This window comes from Lontra canadensis, unplaced genomic scaffold (genome assembly GCF_010015895.1).
Source record: "Lontra canadensis isolate GAN:19392208 unplaced genomic scaffold, GSC_riverotter_1.0 scaffold45, whole genome shotgun sequence".
Classification (NCBI taxonomy): domain Eukaryota; kingdom Metazoa; phylum Chordata; class Mammalia; order Carnivora; family Mustelidae; genus Lontra; species Lontra canadensis.
The window spans coordinates 15,563,702-15,574,788 of record NW_022631039.1 but is presented as its reverse complement, the minus strand read 5'-3'; the positions used below and the strand labels follow the sequence as shown (position 1 = coordinate 15,574,788).

The 11,087-nt window shown below is 44.8% G+C and overlaps 1 long non-coding RNA gene across 1 annotated transcript; it reads left to right on the top strand.

Moving 5' to 3' along the window:
• The first annotated feature begins 3,184 nt into the window (after window positions 1-3,184).
• On the top strand, window positions 3,185-10,676 carry LOC116876584. Its single transcript, XR_004384420.1, has 3 exons — window positions 3,185-3,743; window positions 5,955-5,957; window positions 10,667-10,676. It is a non-coding gene; the product is annotated as an uncharacterized LOC116876584 (long non-coding RNA).
• The last annotated feature ends 411 nt before the right edge of the window (window positions 10,677-11,087 follow it).

Here is an 11,087-nt window from a genome sequence, read left to right as displayed (position 1 = left end):
CTTTTTGGAAACAGTATGGAGCTACAGTAGTTATTGTCACTGTAATTTCACTGGTGTAATCCAAATCAATAATGCCAGTGTGGACTAATACTCCCTTTGAGGTGAGGCCAGCTCGTCCCAAAAGTAACCCAGTGGTTCCCTTTGGTAAAGGGCCAACAATTATTTGGAATTTTAGTGGGAAGCTTGGCAGGCATTAAGAGATGATCTTTGGGAATGGGGATATCTAATCCGGCACTACATAAATTTAAAATTATACCTTTGTCTGAAAGCTGGGTGCTAAGGGTGAATTGGCCCCCTTGTTTTGTGGAGTTGAAGGCTTGCCCCAAAGTAAGTTTCCCTGAAGGGGGATCCATCCTTGTGGAATTTGGAATGACATTGATTTGTCCAATGAATTCCTTCTTTACATTTAGGACAGAGATCTGGTGGCTCATGTCTTGCATTTCGCAGGGAGAATTTTCCTTGTTGCCTACATTGAGCTTTAGGATGCTGTGTCTGCCCACAGTTGAAACACTGTCCTTTAAATTTTCCTGTGGTCAGAGAAGCCATTGCTTGAGCTAACAAATCAGCTTTATAGGTCTCTGTTCCCACTCCTTGGCATAGCTTAATATGGTCTGTTAATGTTTCCTTGCCTTTAAAGGGTGCGATCAGTTTTTTACAATCAGCCTTGGCTTTTTCATATGCCAATAGCTGAAGAATTGTATCAGCATCTTTGAGATTAATTTATCTTTTAATACTTCTTGTAATCCTGCAATAAAATCAGTATAGGGTTCTTTAGGACCCTGTACCACTTTTTGAAAAGAAGAGCACTTCTCTCCTTGGGATTCTCTTCTCTTCCAGGCTCTCAAACAATAACCTTGGAGCTGCTCAATAGCTTGATCATTCATTAGTACTTGATCTTGCACCCAGGCCCATGGCCCAATGCCCATGAGCTGCTCCATGGAAACAGGAACATTATTAGCTGTGTTATGGGCAGCTGCTGTTTCTGCATGATCTTGCCACCATGTTAAATTTTAAAAACTCACTTGAAGATAAGACTGTTTTTGCTAGTAATAACCCATCAATCGGAATAAGTGGATTTTCTTCTCAGATGCCTTGAATGATTCCCATTGTATATGGGGAATTAACTCCATAGTTTTGTACTGCCTGTTTTAATTCCTTGAATAACTTGAAGGGAAATGGCTCATGCATGGCCTCATAGATACCATGAGGGTTGTTGGGATCATGTCCTGGAGTGACATGTTCTCTAACAGTAACTAGGAAATTAAAATGTAAGGCATCTAAGTCTCCTGCTTGCTTTGCTTCAGTGAGGCCTTTTTGAATGGCTGATGGCATGATTTTTCATCCTTTTCACTAAATGGCACCTTCTCGTAGGATGGTGGAGCCAATGGTGACAATGCCACTTGCCCTGGCACAGTAGCAATTCTTCCCTCCTTTTGTTCTGTTACTGGAGTTGGGGGGTGGGAAGGAAATTCCTCCTGTATATATTCCTTTATGATGACTTTAGTAATTTCCCTCCAGGATGGCATGTTCAGGTTCCTCTTTTTTAGTTTCTCCTGAAACTCATTATCACTTCACAAATCAGGAGTTTATGAGGGCTCCAGGCTCTCTGCTTCTGGGAACTCAGACCGAGTAGGGTGATATCACACACACACACACGCACACACCCTGCACACACATGTGCATACACAGGCACACGCACACAAACCCTGCCCCTTTCAGCTTACTCATCAAGCAAAGGGAAAGGAGGTCATGTGTTCTGGGTAACACTTAAGATGTTTCTGGGTCTGACTCTATTTAGTTTATTAACCACATTGATCTTCTAACATGGATGGGTAGCAATTCTTTGTTTGAAAAGCACTGTTTTAGACAACAGATCCTGTTTACTCTTTTAAAACTCTGTGGGTCAGTTTTCCTTGGACAATCTGGGCTTGTAGGTAATTTTGTCCCTTAGTGTGTTTCTGTGTTGAGTTACTGCCTTGAGTCACCAACAGTATGTGCTTTTTTACAGGTGTCTGCTGACATGGAAACATGGATGCGGTGGGGAGACATGTTTGTACAGCATTAGCACCGACTGCAGTGAAGGCAGCAGTAAGCTTTGTCAGTGGATATGAAGAGAAGATATGATATCTGTCTGCTTCTGTGAGCTCAGAACTGGGCTGCGTGACATCACACACACACACACACACACCCTCCTGCTTTGAGCTTACTCATCAAGGAAATGGAAATGAGTTAATACACTTAGAATATCACTTAGGCTGCTTCAGGGTATAAGTAACTGAAGACCAACTCCATTTGGCTTATTTTTTTTTAAAGATTTTATTTATTTATTTGACAGAGATCACAAGTAGGCAGAGAGGCAGGCAGAGAGAGAGAGAGGAAGAAGCAGGCTCCCTGCCTAGCAGAGAGCCTGATGCGGGACTCAATCCCAGGACCCTGAGATCATGACCTGAGCTGAAGGCAGAGGCTTAACTCACTGAGCCACCCAGGCGCCCCTTGGCTTATTTTTTTAAAAAGATTCATTTATTTGAGAGAGAGTTGGGGAGGGGCAGAGGGAGAGAGAATCCTGGAACAGCCCCTCGCTGAGAAAGTGCCTGATGTAGAACTCAATCTCAGGACCCCGAGGTCATGACCTGAGTTGAAAGCAAGAGTTGGCCTCTCAAATGATGAGCCTACTAGGTACCCCTCCATTTGGTTTAAATGGGAAAGACATTTGTTAACTCACAAGATACTCATTGAGAGGTAGAGCAGACTCCAATGCCCACAGTATCTTGGCATGGCCTTGGGATTTAAGCTCCTTGCACTACTTCTCATTCTCGTAAAGCTAGTTCCACTTATAGTTGCTTTAATTGATATATTTCTGAATCCACGTTGATGTTTCCTGTAGGTGTGCATTCAGTGACTTCATGCTCCTTGATCACTTTAAAAAAGTGACAGTTAAACTTCATCCTCCTCTTTTTTTTTTTTAAGGATTTTATTTATTTGACACAGAGAGAGAGATCACAAGTAGGCAGAGAGGCAGGCAGAGAGGCAGGCAGAGAGGGCGGAAGCAGGCTCCCCACTGAGCAGAGAGCCCAATATGGGGCTCGATCCCAGGACCCTTTGGCTCATGACCTGAGCCGAAGGCAGAGGCTTAACCCACTGAGCCACCCAGGTGCCCTAAACTTCTTCCTCTTCTTAGTAAATCGTGGTTTTTTACTTCCATTCTCTCTAGTAAGAGGCCGACTTGTCACTTCAACATCATCACAGTGTTCTGTTGGAATGTGTAGGCTTTTGTCAGGCAGTTGGGATTTCATCTGTTCTATCATTTCTTGCAAATTCTGAATCTGCTTGTCTTTTGCTGAAGGGAGCTGAGCATCTTCAGTACTCCTCTGCTCTGCTGGTGTTGAAGATGGTCCACTTTCTGCTTCTGCTCTTGTAAGGACTGAAGCAGTGCTACCTTCCCCTGCTCCTGGTTGTCAATGATCTGTTGCTCTTTTATTTCCCTCTCAAGGTCATCTCTTAACTCCTTGAGTTGAAAGACCTTACACTCTAGTTCTACAGTCTCGTCTAGGATTTTAGGTCAACCACAGGGACAGTGTGACTCTGTTGTTTCAGGTGCTCCAGGTCTTTGTTCACAGGAGGATTTTTGTCGGGCAACCAGGCTTTCATCTGTTCTATCATGTCTTGCAAATTCTGAATCTGCTCGTCTTTTACTGAAGGGAGCTGAGCGTGTTTAACATTCATCTCCTGTCAGTAGGAAGATGGTCTACTTTCTGCTTCTGCTCTTGTAAAGATTACAGCAGTCCTATCTTCCCCTGCTGCTGGTTGCCAATGATCTTCGGTTGTTCTTTTACTTCCTCCTCGAGATCCTCTTCTTTAAAATTTTATTTATGTATCAGAGAGAGAGAGAGAAAGAGAGAGAGAATAAGCAGGGGGAGTAGCAGGCAGAGAGAGAGGGAGAAGCAGGCTCCTTGCTGAGCAGGGACCCTGACACGGGGCTTGATCCCAGGACCCTGGTATCACAACCTGAACCAACAGCAGTTGCTTAACCTACGGAGCCACCCAGGCACCCCAAGATCATGTTTTAACTCCTTGAGTTGAAATACCTCACACTCGAGTTCAACGATCTTGACTAGGATTTTAGGGTCAACCGCAGGGACAGTGAGACTCTGTTGTCTTAGCCACTCCAGGTCTGCATTCACATGGGGATTTTTGTTTGTCCTGGATGGGGGACACATGTCTTTGTCCTCCATGGATGGCTGTAAAATGTCATTGCTTCTTAAGGTTCCGGTCGACTTACCGAATTCCTCCTGAAGCTCTGTCCTTTCTCTAAGTTCTTTGATGTACACGTCTTGCTCTCTGACGCATTGTGTCAATTGCTTCTGCTCCTCCAAGGCAGAGGACAGCAGTTCCTTCGTTTCTTGATGGTCGGACTCCATCTGCTCGATCCTCTTTTGGAGGTGTAGTATCTCCAGGTCTTTCTCTTAACCGAGTTGAACGAAAGGCGCATGCTCTACTGGTGACAATTCTTTGAGACTTCACTCAGACTTGTTTGTCTCTTCCAATAGCTTCTTTTTGGCCCCACACAGTTTTGCTAGTAACTCTCCTTTCCCTATTTTTAAAGCCCTCACAGCAATCTTGTTTTCCAGAGAATCCTCATTATTCCACAGAATAGATTCTTCCAGCTGATGTCTTACATCTTAGAGCTCCAAAAGCAACTTTTGGTGTTTTGCTCTGCAATCAGAAGCAACATTGATTAAACTGTCATTCAGCTGCTGCATCTCTGCAAGTTGTTGCTTCAACCTTCTGAACTCAGTTTCCCATTCTTGAAGGAAGTCATCTTTCATGTTCCCAGCAAAGTCTTGATTTTGCTGGTCTTCCACCCATTTTTGATACTCAATTAGTTGCTCGCAGTGCCTTTCATTGACGTCTGCCAGTTTCTCCTGATGGGCATTCTGCAATAGCACCATGCCAAGCTGATGTTGTCATCCATCCCCCTCATCCAGTGCTGTTCTATCCCTGGTGCTCTTCAGTTTCCAGACTGTATTTGAGTCTAATCTATTTGGTCCCTGAGATGACGACTGGGACAAATTCTTCTAGTATGTCACTTCTGCCTCCAGTGTTAGGATCTCATTTGGAGAGTCTGTTGCTGTCTTGCTCTGCCCAGTTGACATGAGCAAAGTCCATGTCATTGCCATGGAAAGTTCCTTTCCTCAGCACATTTTGGGTGAAATTGAAGGTGTGGCCCAGGAAAGAAGGCTCACTGCCATCCGCTCCCCCAGCAAATGGCCTAGGCCAAAGCCCTGGCCACCAACCCAGAGAGAAATCTTTGCAGGTCAAAAAACTGACCTGGCCCACTGTGGAAAAGCATCTAGCTTTTTCTTGTGGGAGCTTTAGTCCATTTGGTCCTTGTTCTGCCACAAACCGGACCTGTCTCCTTTCCTGTGAGTGAGTGTAGTTATACCTGTTCTTACTTGTTAACAGAGCGGGTGAGAGATCAAATCAGGGAATAGCTACAAAAGGCCTTTGTGTCATATCACTATCACCCAGCTTGCACATCTCTAAACTGTACTGAAGACACTGTCACGATGACCATAAAATCTTTGTGATTGTCAATACGGCAGACACAGGGGCTCTAGGGCTCACAATCCCAATGGCAGGGTCTTCCACACATGCGGAGGACATGTCTACAAGGGTTTCCTTTCTTTCTTTCTTTTTTTTTTTTTTTAAATCTTTGCTGTTTGTAACAGCAAAGGATAAGAAGCCAGGGACCCATCCTTCACCAGGGCCCTGGTGACATCAAGTACTTGGCTGGCAGTGGCAGCAGGCGCAAGCTGCTGGGGACAGGCACGAGACAGGTGGTTGCTGCATTCCCTCTGAATATATTTTTAACATTTTGAACCAGGCGGGCACCTTCACAAATGAAACATTTCGGGAAGGAAGAGGGCGAATGTTCATTTACCTTTGATCTCCAGAAGGTGGTCTCCATCCCAGCCCTAAATTTAGAACTTTACGATGACATTCTGTCTTCAGTAGAAATGCCTTTATCAGCTACCTGACAGAATGGACTTGAGGAAAATATTCTGAGAGAGACACAGAGACAAGCTATTGCTCAGTGAGGTCGGAAATCATCCCTGCACAGCCCGCCCCAGGAGAAGAGCAAGTGAGGCCTCTGCTGCTCTTCTTCGGGGTCAGTGATTTATGTGTGGACTCATGGGAGAAATAGGGACTTTCACATTCTCTTCCCTTTTTTTTCCTTTTGTTTCTTTTTAATTTAAAGCTTCTGCAACCAAAGTAAGTAGAATCTATTTAATGCTGTAATGGTAGAATTTATGATTTTATAAATAAAACGCCCTGTGGAGCACCTGGGTTGCTCAGTCAGTTAAGCGTCTGCCTTTGGCTCAGGTCAGGAACTCAGGGTCCTGAGATCAAGCCCCATATTGGGCTCCCTGCTCAGCTGGGAGCCTGCTTTTCCCTCTCCCTCTGCCCCTCCCACTCATGCTCTCCCTTGGAATAAATAAATAAAATCTCTAAAAATTAAAATGTCCCATGATTGATACATAGGAAAGACAAGTATTTTACATCAAAACATCAGATCTTATTGTTCCTCTTCGAAACATGCTTTTGCGTGGCCAAGTACAAACTACTTAGGACTCAGATAAAACTCAAAATGCAAGAGAGTGATGAAATAATATTTTCAAATCACAAAATGGGGCCAATAAATGTCGAAGCAAATAAATAAATAAAGGCCATTACATCTGACCCTGTTTCCTTCATCTCCATCCTCTGTGGGTAAAAGCCTCTATGGTTATAAAATGGCCTCACAGTCTGCAGGAGGGGAAGGCACAAGCAAATGTTGCTGAATAAATGGACTTGTTTAGCTCCAGGGTGGGGAGCTGGGGCAAAGGAGACAGGAAATATAAAAGAGGGGGAAAGGAAGATAACATCTGTGTTCTAAAGTCCTGTTGCTTAAAGTAGAACTATCTTAAGAACGAAATTTGAGTAGCATTTAGAAATGTACTGCAATGTGATACAGGAGTTCTATGTGTATTGATTCTCCTAATAAATAATTTGAGCTTGTACTTTACAGGTTATCTTGCATTTTGTTTCTAGGAAATCATTTTTATTTTATGTTATAGAATATTGTCCACAACAGACTGGATATTGAAACAAAAACTAAAAAGATGCTCACCACACCCTATGTGGGAAGCACTCTCCTAGTGGGCTGCAGTGTGGAGATACCAGCCCAGGCAGGGGAAGAAGGAAGGCAGGCCACTGACACGCTGCCTGGGGCACCCAACTCCCATGGCTCCAAGGTGGGTCCCTGCCTCTGGTTAGAAAAGCTGCCTCAGGAGCCCAGGAGGGAGGCTTCAGGCCTCTTAGGCAGGCCTGGCACCATCTTCCTAATGCCTTAGTTCACCCTCATCTCAAAGTAAGGTCCATGTCCTTATTGTCAGGGACCACCACTTTAAACTGTCTTTGCATTTCTTTTTTTTTAATATTTTATTTATTTATTTGACACACACAGAGAGAGATCACAAGGAGAGAGAGAGGCAGGCCGAAAGAGAGGGAGAAGCAGGCTCCCCACTGAGCAGAGAGCACGATGTGGGGCCCAATCCCAGGATCCTGAGATCATGACCCAAGCCGAAGGCAGAGGCTTAACCCACTGGGCCACCCAGGCGCCCCGTGTCTTTGCATTTCTTACAGCATCTACCCATAGGCTCCATCTTTAGGGCCAGGATTCCCTGCATGCCCAAGCACTTGGGGTCATTTGGCTAATTTCTCAATGTGATTGGGAATGAATCACCCTCCCCTCTCAAATCCTTCCACTGCTTGCTAGAAGCTGCAGAGCTTAATAGTGTTACTATCATTTTACTAAGGTCGAGAAAATAATTCCTTACTTAACAGTTCACAGTAAAACATAAATGGCTCTTAAACATATAAAATGATTTTGAACTTTACCCCCAAAATGAGAGGAATATAAAATAAAGTTACCATAAGGTACCATATTTCACACATCAGATTAACAACACTGAAAAGGTTCCTAATATACTGTGTTGGTAAGGATGTTGGGAAATGAGCACTTTCATATGCCACTGGAGAGAGTGAACACTGGAACTCTCTCTTTTGAAGAAGGAATCCCTAAATGCTTAGGCCTCTGGGATGATGAGGGGACACTGGGAGGGAGGGATCACTTGCATCTGTGAATTTCGGTTGTCTTCCTCTCCCTCTCCTTAGACAGTCTTACAAAATGCTAGATGGAAGGGTCCTGCCAGTATCCAAGGCTTACTGCAGACTTGGAAGGGAGGAAAGGAGGCAGGGGAGGCAAGGTCAGTAGGTTCTAGCCGAGTTCTCAGGAACCAGGTCAAGGAGGACAATCAGCTACCTCCAGTGGTCAACAGAGGCACATTTCATGCTCCACTACAAATCTCAGCAGCAGACTCAGCCATCTATCTTGGTGCTCACAGACACGGCCCCTCATCTGCCTCCCCGCAACCCCAGCAGCCATTTCTTCTCTCTCTTTGCTCATGTGCCTAACTCCTTTCCCAGGACTCCACAGAGCACAGAACCTCACCTCATACCTCTCCTGGAAGACCTGCCACCATTTATTCCCTCAGCAAACTCACTGGCAAGAGACAGTCAGACAACTCTGTTCAACTACAAGTTCTGTGTCCATAGAAAAGGAGATCCAGGATTGTTTGCTAATAATTTTTCCTAAAACTCATGAATGAGTAAGCACTTCCCCTGGCTCTGAATCACATACCAGTCCTTCCACATCCCTTAAGCAGGTCATAGTGGGAAAACCAGGAACCAATAAACACAACAGCTACAACCTAGAAAATGCTGCAATAGCCTAAACTCTGATCTATACAACCTGGAAAATGCTGTGGTTGCCTAAACTCTCCCCAGTCTACTGTACAATAAACCAAAGTTTTAGTGTTCTAAGCCAGGGAACTGAAGCCCAGATTAACACTGAAGGTCTTCTGGCAGCTAGGAGTGGACCTCAGGATAAGGAGAAATAGCAGAAGGAGACTGGATACCTAGAAGCATGCCAAGTTATTGCGGGCCTGGAGCCTGCTCTGCCCCTCATCGGATATCTTGTGAATTAATAAATGTCCTTAACATTTATACCAAATGGAGGGGCACCTGGGTGGTTCAGTCTGCCAACTCTTCGTTTAGGTCCTGGAATCGAGCCCCATGTTGGACTCTGCTTATTGGAGTCTGCTTCAGGATTCTCTCTCTCCCTCTGGCCCTTACCCCGCCCCCGTTCACTCTCTAAATAAATATTTTTAAACAAAGGAATAAACTGAGGGAAGAAGGCAAGACGGTGCACTGGTAGAGGACCTCATTTCATCTGGTCCCTTGAATTTAACTAGATAACTATCAAATCATTCTGAACACCTATGAATTCAACCTGGGACAAAAGGAAAGAACTGTTGGAATTGTACAGATAGAAAAGTGACCACTTTTTGCAATGTAGGAGGTGCAGAGAAATGAATCTGCAGGGATATGTGGGAAGATCCTCTGTGCAGAGAGGGAGCCTGTGGAAGCCGGCCACAGGAAGGTGAGGTAGCCCTAAAGCATAAAATCAGAACCTTTAGAAATCTGTTCCAGTGAGAGCCATCCTTGCCCAGGCAGTGAGGTGGGGCAAAATCCAAGGTGGGACAGTGTGGTGTCAGGACCCCGGGGTCACAGAAGCATGGGGTGTCTGAGCCGGCAGAGTTCCCAGGCATTGGAGTGGGGAAATTGGATAGGGTCGGGGAGCAGAGGAGGGAGTTCTTGACAAGGTTTGCCATAATCCACAAACCGTGGCTAGGTTGGGCAGTAGCTGTTGTGGGCGTGCCCTGCATAGGACAGAAAGAGCGGTGACCTCTGCCTTCTCCCAGGAGGACTGGGGCAGGCACGAGCCACAGGAGACTGCAGAGTCTGGCACACACAAAAGTGAAGGTTGCTTATCCCTAACGGTTTACTGAAAAGAGTGGACCGAGATCTTTCAGCTCTGGGGCTGGAAATCAGGGCACAGGCATTTTTATTTTCATCCTATAAAGTGGCCCACAAAGCCTTCAGGGAACAAGAGTGGCACAGAGCAACCAGAAGCCGTTTACACTGAGCCTGGCCCCCTGGCAAGGGGCGGCACAACTCCCCCCAGGCAGAGATACCTGAGAATCGCACAGCAGGCCCTTTCCCCAGAAAACACCTGGAAGAACAGGTGAACCCCCAAGTTTGGGAGCACACAGGAGTGCAAAGTTCCAACACTAGGGGAAAACAGTAAATAGAATTCAAGGGTTTTTTCATGATTTATCTTTCAGTCTAAACTTTTTCCTTTCCATTTTTTTCTTTTTTCCATTCCAATTAGTTTCTTATCAACCCTTTTTTTTTCAACTCTTCTGTCTTTTTAAATTTTCATTTTCTATATTTACATTTAGATATCTTCTTCATTTTTAGCTTCCTTTCACTGTATTCAGTGTTATGTTTGTATATATGTAACTTTGGTGATTTTACACTTTTGGGATTTGGTGGGGTGTTTTTGTTTGTTTGTTTTTTGTCAGAGAAAGAGAGAGAGAGAACACATGCACAAGCAGAGAGAGAAGCAGGCTCCCTGCAGAGCAATGAGCCCGATGCGGGACTCGATCCTAGGACCCTGGGATCATGGCCTGAGCCGAAGGCAGCAGCTTAACTGACTGAGCCACCCAGGCGTCCCAGATTTGGTGTCTTTTAACAACCCAGTACCTCCCGGAGGTTTGACCACCTGGGAGTTTATATTCTCTTTTCACCACCCCCATCCCCACATTTACTTTTTCTTTAGTTTTTGGTTTCTGACCTCTTTGAATTGCACTAGTGTGTATTTTGCTTGGGTCATGGTTGACATTTTTTTATTTTCCTCTCTTGTTCATCGATTCTTCTCTGGGCAAAATGAGTAGGAGGATGAATTCACAACAAAAGAAAGAACCAGAGGAAATACTCTCTGCCACAGATCTAATCCATAAGTAAAATGTCAAAGCTGGAATTTGGAATAACGATTATAAGGTTACTAGCTGGGCTTGAAAAAAGCATAAAGACACTAGAAAGATCTCTTAGTGCAGAAATAACATGTAATCAGGCTGAAA